Source organism: Zea mays, chromosome 6, assembly GCF_902167145.1.
Source record: "Zea mays cultivar B73 chromosome 6, Zm-B73-REFERENCE-NAM-5.0, whole genome shotgun sequence".
In the NCBI taxonomy this organism is placed as follows: domain Eukaryota; kingdom Viridiplantae; phylum Streptophyta; class Magnoliopsida; order Poales; family Poaceae; genus Zea; species Zea mays.
Window position 1 is genome coordinate 24,967,947 of NC_050101.1, and position 7,744 is coordinate 24,975,690.

Here is a 7,744-nt window from a genome sequence, read left to right on the forward strand (position 1 = left end):
CAAGGCCCGTGACGACGACAAGAAGGAAGATCACCAGGCAGGAGAGTTCCTCGAGGTCCGCGACTGCTTCATGATCTATGGTGGGCAAGCGGCGAACGCCTCGGCTCGGCACCGCAAGCAAGAGCGCCGGGAGGTCTGCTCGGTCAAGGTGGCGGCGCCAGTCTATCTAGACTGGTCCGACAAGCCCATCACCTTCGACCGAGACGATCACCTCCACCATGTGCCGAGCCCGGGGAAATACCCGCTCGTCGTCGACCCCGTCATCGGTGACGTCAGGCTCACCAAGGTCCTCATGGACAGAGGCAGCAGCCTCAACATCATCTACGCCGAGACCCTCGGGCTCCTACGTGTCGATCTGTCCTCTATCCGGGCAAGCGCTGCGCCCTTCCATGGGATCATTCCCGGGAAGCGCGTCCAACCCTTCGGACAGCTCGACCTTCCTGTCTGCTTCGGAACACCCTCCAACTTCCGAAGGGAGACCCTGACGTTCGAGGTGGTTGGGTTCCGAGGGACCTACCACGCGGTACTGGGGAGGCCATGCTACGCGAAGTTCATGGCCGTCCCCAACTACACCTACCTGAAGCTCAAGATGCCGGGCCCCAACGGGGTCATCACCGTCGGCCCCACGTACAAACACGCGTTCGAATGCGACGTGGAGTGCGTGGAGTACGCCGAGGCCCTCATCGCCGACCTGGAGAGCCTCTCTAAGGAGGTGCCAGACATGAAGCGTCATGCCAGCAACTTTGAGCCAGCGGAGACGGTTAGGTCCGTCCCCCTCGACCCCAGCGGCGACACCTCCGAGCAGATCCGGATCGGCTCCGGGCTCGATCCCAAATAGGAAGCAGTGCTCGTCGACTTTCTCCGCGCGAACGCCGACGTCTTCGCGTGGAGTCCCTCGGACATGCCCGACATACCGAGGGATGTCACCGAGCACTCGCTGGACATCCGAGCCAGAGCCCGACCCGTCAAGCAGCCACTGCACCAATTCGACGAGGAGAAGCGCAGAGCCATAGGCGAGGAGATCCACAAGCTAATGGCGGCAGGGTTCATCAAAGAGGTATTCCATCCCGAATGGCTTGCCAACCCTGTGCTTGTGAGAAAGAAAGGGGGGAAATGGCGGATGTGTGTAGACTACACTGGTCTCAACAAAGCATGTCCGAAGGTTCCCTACCCTCTGCCTCGCATCGACCAAATCGTGGATTCTACTGCTGGGTGCGAAACCCTGTCTTTCCTCGATGCCTACTCAGGGTATCATCAAATCAGGATGAAAGAGTACGACCGGCTCGCGACTTCTTTCATCACACCCTTCGGCATGTACTGCTATGTCACCATGCCGTTCGGCTTGAGGAATGCGGGCGCGACGTACCAGCGGTGCATGAACCATGTGTTCGGCGAACACATTGGGCGCACGGTTGAGGCCTACGTCGATGACATCGTAGTCAAGACGAGGAAAGCCTCCGACCTCCTTTCCGACCTTGAAGCGACATTCCGATGTCTCAAGGCGAAAGGCGTCAAGCTCAATCCCGAAAAGTGTGTTTTCGGAGTACCCCGAGGCATGCTCTTGGGGTTCATCGTCTCCGAGCGGGGCATCGAAGCCAACCCGGAGAAGATCACAGCTATCACCAGCATGGGGCCCATCAAGGACTTGAAAGGCGTACAGAGGGTCATGGGATGCCTCGTGGCTCTGAGCCGCTTCATCTCGCGCCTCGGCGAAAGAGGTCTACCTCTGTACCGCCTCTTAAGGAAGGCCGAGTGCTTCACTTGGACCCCTGAGGCCGAGGAAGCCCTCGGGAACCTGAAGACGCTCCTCACAAAGGCGCCTATCTTGGTGCCCCCAGCTGCCGGAGAAGCCCTCTTGGTCTACGTCGCCGCGACCACTCAGGTGGTTAGCGCCGTGATTGTGGTCGAAAGGCAAGAAGAGGGGCATGCGTTGCCCGTTCAGAGGCCAGTCTACTTCGTCAGCGAGGTACTGTCCGAAACCAAGATCCGCTACCCACAAGTTCAGAAGCTGCTATACGCGGTGATCCTGACGCGGCAGAAGCTGCGACACTACTTCGAGTCTCATCCGGTAACTGTGGTGTCATCCTTCCCCCTGGGGGAGATCATCCAGTGCCGAGAGGCCTCGGGTAGGATTGCAAAGTGGGCGGTGGAAATCATGGACGAGACGATCTCGTTCGCCCCTCGGAAGGCCATCAAGTCCCAGGTCTTGGCAGACTTCGTAGCTGAATGGGTCGACACCCAGCTACCGACGGCTCCGATCCAACCGGAGCTCTGGACCATGTTCTTCAATGGGTCGCTGATGAAGACAGGAGCAGGCGCAGGCCTACTCTTCATCTCGCCCCTCGGGAAGCACCTACGCTACGTGCTACGCCTCCGTTTCCCGGCATCCAACAATGTGGCTGAGTACGAAGCTCTGGTCAACGGGTTGCGGATCGCCATCAAGCTAGGGGTCCGACGCCTCGATGCTCGCGGTGACTCGCAGCTCGTCATCGACCAAGTCATGAAGAACTCCCACTGCCACGACTCGAAGATGGAGGCCTACTGCGATGAGGTTCGGCGCCTGGAAGACAAGTTCTACGGGCTCGAGCTCAACCACATCGCTCGGCGCTACAACGAGACTGCGGACGAGCTGGCTAAAATAGCCTCGGGGCAAACGACGGTTCCCCCGGACGTCTTCTCCCGGGATCTGCATCAATCCTCCGTCAAGATCGACGACACGCCCGAGCCCGAGGCACCCTCGGCCCAGCCCGAGGCAACCTCGGATCATCACGAGGCACCCTCGGCTCGGCCCGAGGTATCCTCGATTCAACCCGAGATACCCTCGGCCCCCGAGGGCGAGGCACTGCACGTCGAGGAGGAGCAAAGCGGGGTCACGCCTGATCAAAACTGGCAGGCCCCGTACCTGCAATATCTCCACCGAGGAGAGTTACCCTCCGACCGAGCCGAAGCTCGGTGGGTGGCGCGACGCGCCAAGTCATTCGTCTTGCTGGGTGATGAGAAGGAGCTCTACCACCGCAGCCCCTCCGGCATCCTCCAGCGATGCATCTCCATCGCCGAAGGTCAGGAACTCCTGCGAGAGATACACTCGAGGGCTTGCGGCCATCACGCAGCGCCTCGAGCCCTTGTCGGGAATGCTTTCCGGCAAGGCTTCTACTGGCCGACGGCGGCGGCCGACGCCACTAGAATTGTCCGCACCTGCGAAGGGTGTCAGTTCTACGCAAGGCAGACCCACCTGCCCGCTCAGGCTCTGCAGACGATACCCATCACCTGGTCTTTTGCTGTGTGGGGTCTGGACCTCGTCGGCCCCTTGCAGAAGGCACCCGGGGGCTACATGCACCTGTTGGTCGCCATCGACAAATTCTCCAAGTGGATCGAGGTCCAACCCCTAAACAGCATCAGGTCCGAGCAGGCGGTGGCGTTCTTCACCAACATCATCCATCGCTTCGGGGTCCCGAACTCCATCATCACCGACAACGGCACCTAGTTCACCGACAACACCTTCGGCAAGGTCCGACCTAGCCTCGGACGGCGACGCGGTCCGAAGATCTCCACTCTGAAGGACGACGTCATCGCCACGCCCGGGCCATCGCTGCCAGGGTCTTCTCGGGAATCCGGCCCGAGCAGGCGGCTCGGCCGGTCACCCCGGGGCCTCGGCCAGCTGTCCTCCAAGGACGTCAACCCGACCCGAGGCCTCGGCTGGTCAATTCCGGCGTCGGTCCCGCTAACGGACGACCCGGCCAGGCTCCGGCCAACCAGGTTTTCTTTTCGAGCCAACTCTGCCTCTGTTCATGTTGACGCCGCTACCCCTGGCCTCGGCTCATTGAAGAGCGGCCGAGGGGTTCCTTTAATTAAGCTAGAGAAGCCTCGGACAACAAGGCCGACCGAGCCGAGGGACTCCTACGCCTCCGGGATACGGATACCTCACTCGTCACCTTTACACGGGGCGACTCACGCTTGGTGAAGCGGTTCAAGACAACCAACAGGCGAGTCTTAGTGCTCGAAAATGAGGAAAAAACACGGCTCCATGCCGAAAATACATACATGTTCAGGCCCCGACAGCCACAATGAACAAAAACACTGGCATTCAAAGTGCCATTACAAACGGAACTCCGGTTCCACCTCCGCAGGTACGAACAACCCCACTCGACGGGGGAGAGGCCTGTGGAGCAACAGAAGACCGACGAACGGCTTGTCGTCGCCCACCCCAGCAGCGGCGACGACGATGACTTCTGCTCCGGGGGTCCGAACAGCAGCAGCGATGACCTCAGGGCGGATGCTGCTGTCAGGAGGCCCCCGCCCGTGCCCAAACTCGAGAGGCAAGGACGGGCAGAAGGCCGTAGAGTTGGAGGTCGGTCCGCGGGTGGCACCGACAAACTCGTCGGTGGTGGAATCTCTTCCAGCTGCCGTGGCGGGAGGCGGCACCGGGAGCGGCTCCGAAGCCGCTCGGCTCAGAGAGCCGGGCACGGTGCAGCTGTCAGCGCCACGGACGACTCCCGCCCTTCCCCCCGATCACTGAGGGAAGGAGCGGGCCACCGCCCATGCAGGGGCCGACCCCAACTCGGCACACTCCCCTCCCTAGCACTAGTGATGAAAATCCTTGAGGCTGAGGGAGGGGCAGAGGCCGCAGCCCGGCTCGCTTTCCCCCACCATCGAACTGGAGGTCACCATCTTGGGTGACCGCCGGTGGAGGGGTGCCGCCGGGCTGCATGATGAAAATCCTTGAAGCCGAACGATGGTTGAAAGGTACCAACTCCCACGGAGTTGTGTTCCTCCAACGACGAGGCGGAAAGACGGCGGATCTCCCCCATCCGGGGGCTTGGAAGGTGGAAAGACACGATGCATAAGGGAGCGCGAAGACATGGTCGCCTTCCGAGGGGGTCACCCTCCTTTTAAAGGCGGCCCTCCCTACTTGCGTCCCCAGCCGTCATGGGCTGAGTCTTCTCCAACACACTCCAAGGTCCTCCCCTACGGCGCGGGGGCTGGGTCCCACGCGTCATGCAAGCCAACTCAGAGCAGAAGAAGCCAAACCGCCGCGCGCGGTGCGTACAACCGCCCAGCGGTCACAAGCGACCCTCCACTTTTGCCCAGACCAGCGGGCGAAAGGGTGGGCAGCCATGCAGGCGGCATGCAACCGCGCCAAGTGAGCGCACTTCTCCGACTCCCAACACGCCCGGCATGGAGGCCCAGGCCCACGCGTCATGCAACCGGTGCACCGGTTGCTACGTGTGAGTAACTGCACCGCCACCTGCGCCACCACCGCGCCTCCTTGACTGCGGAACCAATACCGCGACTCGAGGCCACCCAGCGCACGACCCAGCGGCTCCAGCCTGGCGCGACGGTCAATACGGCCGAAGACGGGCCGGTAGTAATGGCGGTGGCAGGCGGGCAGGTGCAGCGGTCACGTCGTCAGCCAAGCTCACGTCCTGTCCGGGGGCAGCGAGAGAACCCTCTCTCACGGCGTGAAGGCAACGCGCCCGTGACCCGTTCCTCGAACGGCTCACGCACGCGCAACGGCTACCCTGCGAACTACTCGCCCCGTCGCATCAACTCCGCGGCGGGACACGCGGCGCCTCTGGCAGGAGAAGCGAGCGACGCTTCGCCTTCGCCGTAATGACCGCGTCAAAAAAAAGGTACGCTGCATCGTTCGATTTCGTATCCTTTTCCGTTTTTCCTCTTTCTCTCTCTTGCAACAGGGACCGAGAAAGGGGGATACCCCGAAAAGGATCCTTCCCCGAGAAGGAACCAGGCTCCGAGCCCCCCTACTGATCAGAGGTTCGAAGGCTGGCCCCCCGGAAGGGTTCGACAGCCGCCTCAGATCGCGTGGGCCCTACACCCACTACTGGTCAGAGATTCGAAGGCCGGCCCCTCGAAAGGGTTCCACGGCCGCCTCAGGCTACTCGGGCTCCGTGCCCATTACTGATTAGGGGTTCGAAGACTGGCCCCCGAAGGGTTCACAGCCGCCTCAGACGCCGAGCGAGGGATGACCATGGGTACGTTCGATACATAACCGAGGCTCGGGCTGCGCTCCCGAGGTACCCTAGGACATTTCCGAGACCAGCGGGAACGATCCTGTAACAGAATCCCATCAGAGGGAGGCATCGAGCCCTCGGACCCCGTCACCAGGGGACCGGGTCTGGCAGATCACCCGCAGGTACTTTTGGGCGCGCCTCTGGGCCCCTAGCCAACCCCTAACGAATGGGGCACGGACGCCCACTCGGATTACCCGCTTGCAGCTCATCGGAGACACCATGTTCGGCGCCCATCGAGGGCAACATGGTGCTTTCCCCCCTCCTCCTTGCGGAAAGGCGACGCAGGGGCGTATGTAAAAAAAGCCGAGTCTACCCCTGACCGCCCTCTCGCTCTGTGCAGAGGCTCGGGGGCTGCTCTTGCAAACCCGGCTCCGGCCGAACCGTTGATAGCGTCAACATACCAGCCCGAGAACTTGGGATCCGACCGTACACCTGGGCTACGGCCAGCTCGCATGAGGGAACGACCAGACCAGCCAAAGCACTATGCAAGGCATTAAGACCTCGAAGGAGTGAAACCACTCCTCCGAGGCCTCGGGGGCTACACCCGGTGGGTGCGCTCGCGCGCACCCACCGGAACAAAACGCAACCGAGAAAGGCTGGTCCCCTTGCAAAAAAGTGCGACGAAACCCTCCAAGCGAGTGCAAACACTCCCTTCGAGGCTCGGGGGCTACTGTCGGGGACCATAATTAGGGGTACCCTCAAGGCTCCTAATTCTCAGCTGTTAACCCCCATCAGCACAAAGCTGCAAAGGCCTGATGGGTGCGATTAAGTCAGGGATCAGTCCATTTAAGGGACTCGATCACGCCTCACCCGAGCCTAGCCTCGGACAAGGGCAGCTGACCCTGGAGGATTTCCGTCTCGCCCGAGGCCCCCCTTCAGCGGCGAACATATTTCCGGCTCGCCCAAGGCCCTGCCTTCGCCAAGAAGCAACCCTGACCAAATCGCCGCACCAACCGACCAAATCGCAGGAGCATTTAATGCAAAGGTGCCCTGACACCTTTATCCTGACGCACGCCCCCCAGCCGGCAGAGTCGAAGTGACCGCCGTCACTTCGCCGCTCCACTGACTGGCCTGACAGAAGGACAGCGCCGCCTGCGCCACTCCGACTGCGGTGCCACTTGACAGAGTGAGACTAACAGGCAGTCAGGCCCTGCCGAAGGCACCATAGGAAGCTCCGCTCCGCCCGACCCAGGGCTCGGACTCGGGCTAAGTCCCGGAAGACGGTGAACTCCGCCCGACCCAGGGCTCAGACTCGGGCTAAGTCCCGGAAGACGGCGAACTCCGCCCGACCCAGGGCTTGGACTCGGGCTAAGTCCCGGAAGACGGCGAACTCCGCCCGACCCAGGGCTCGGACTCGGGCTAAGTCCCGGAAGACGGCGAACTCCGCCCGACCCAGGGCTCGGACTCGGGCTAAGTCCCGGAAGACGGCGAACTCCGCCCGACCCAGGGCTCGGACTCAGGCTAAGTCCCGGAAGACGGCGAACTCCGCCCGACCCAGGGCTCGGACTCGGGCTAAGTCCCAGAAGACGACGATCTCCGCCTCGCCCGACCCAGGGCTCGGACTTGGGCTCGGCCCTAGAAGACGACGAACTCCACTTCGCCCGACCCCAGGGCTCGGACTCCGCCCCGGCACAAGCCGGCGATCTCCGCCTCGCCTGAACCTGGGGCTCGGACCCAACCTCGGCCACGGAAGACAGACTCGACCTCGGCTTCGG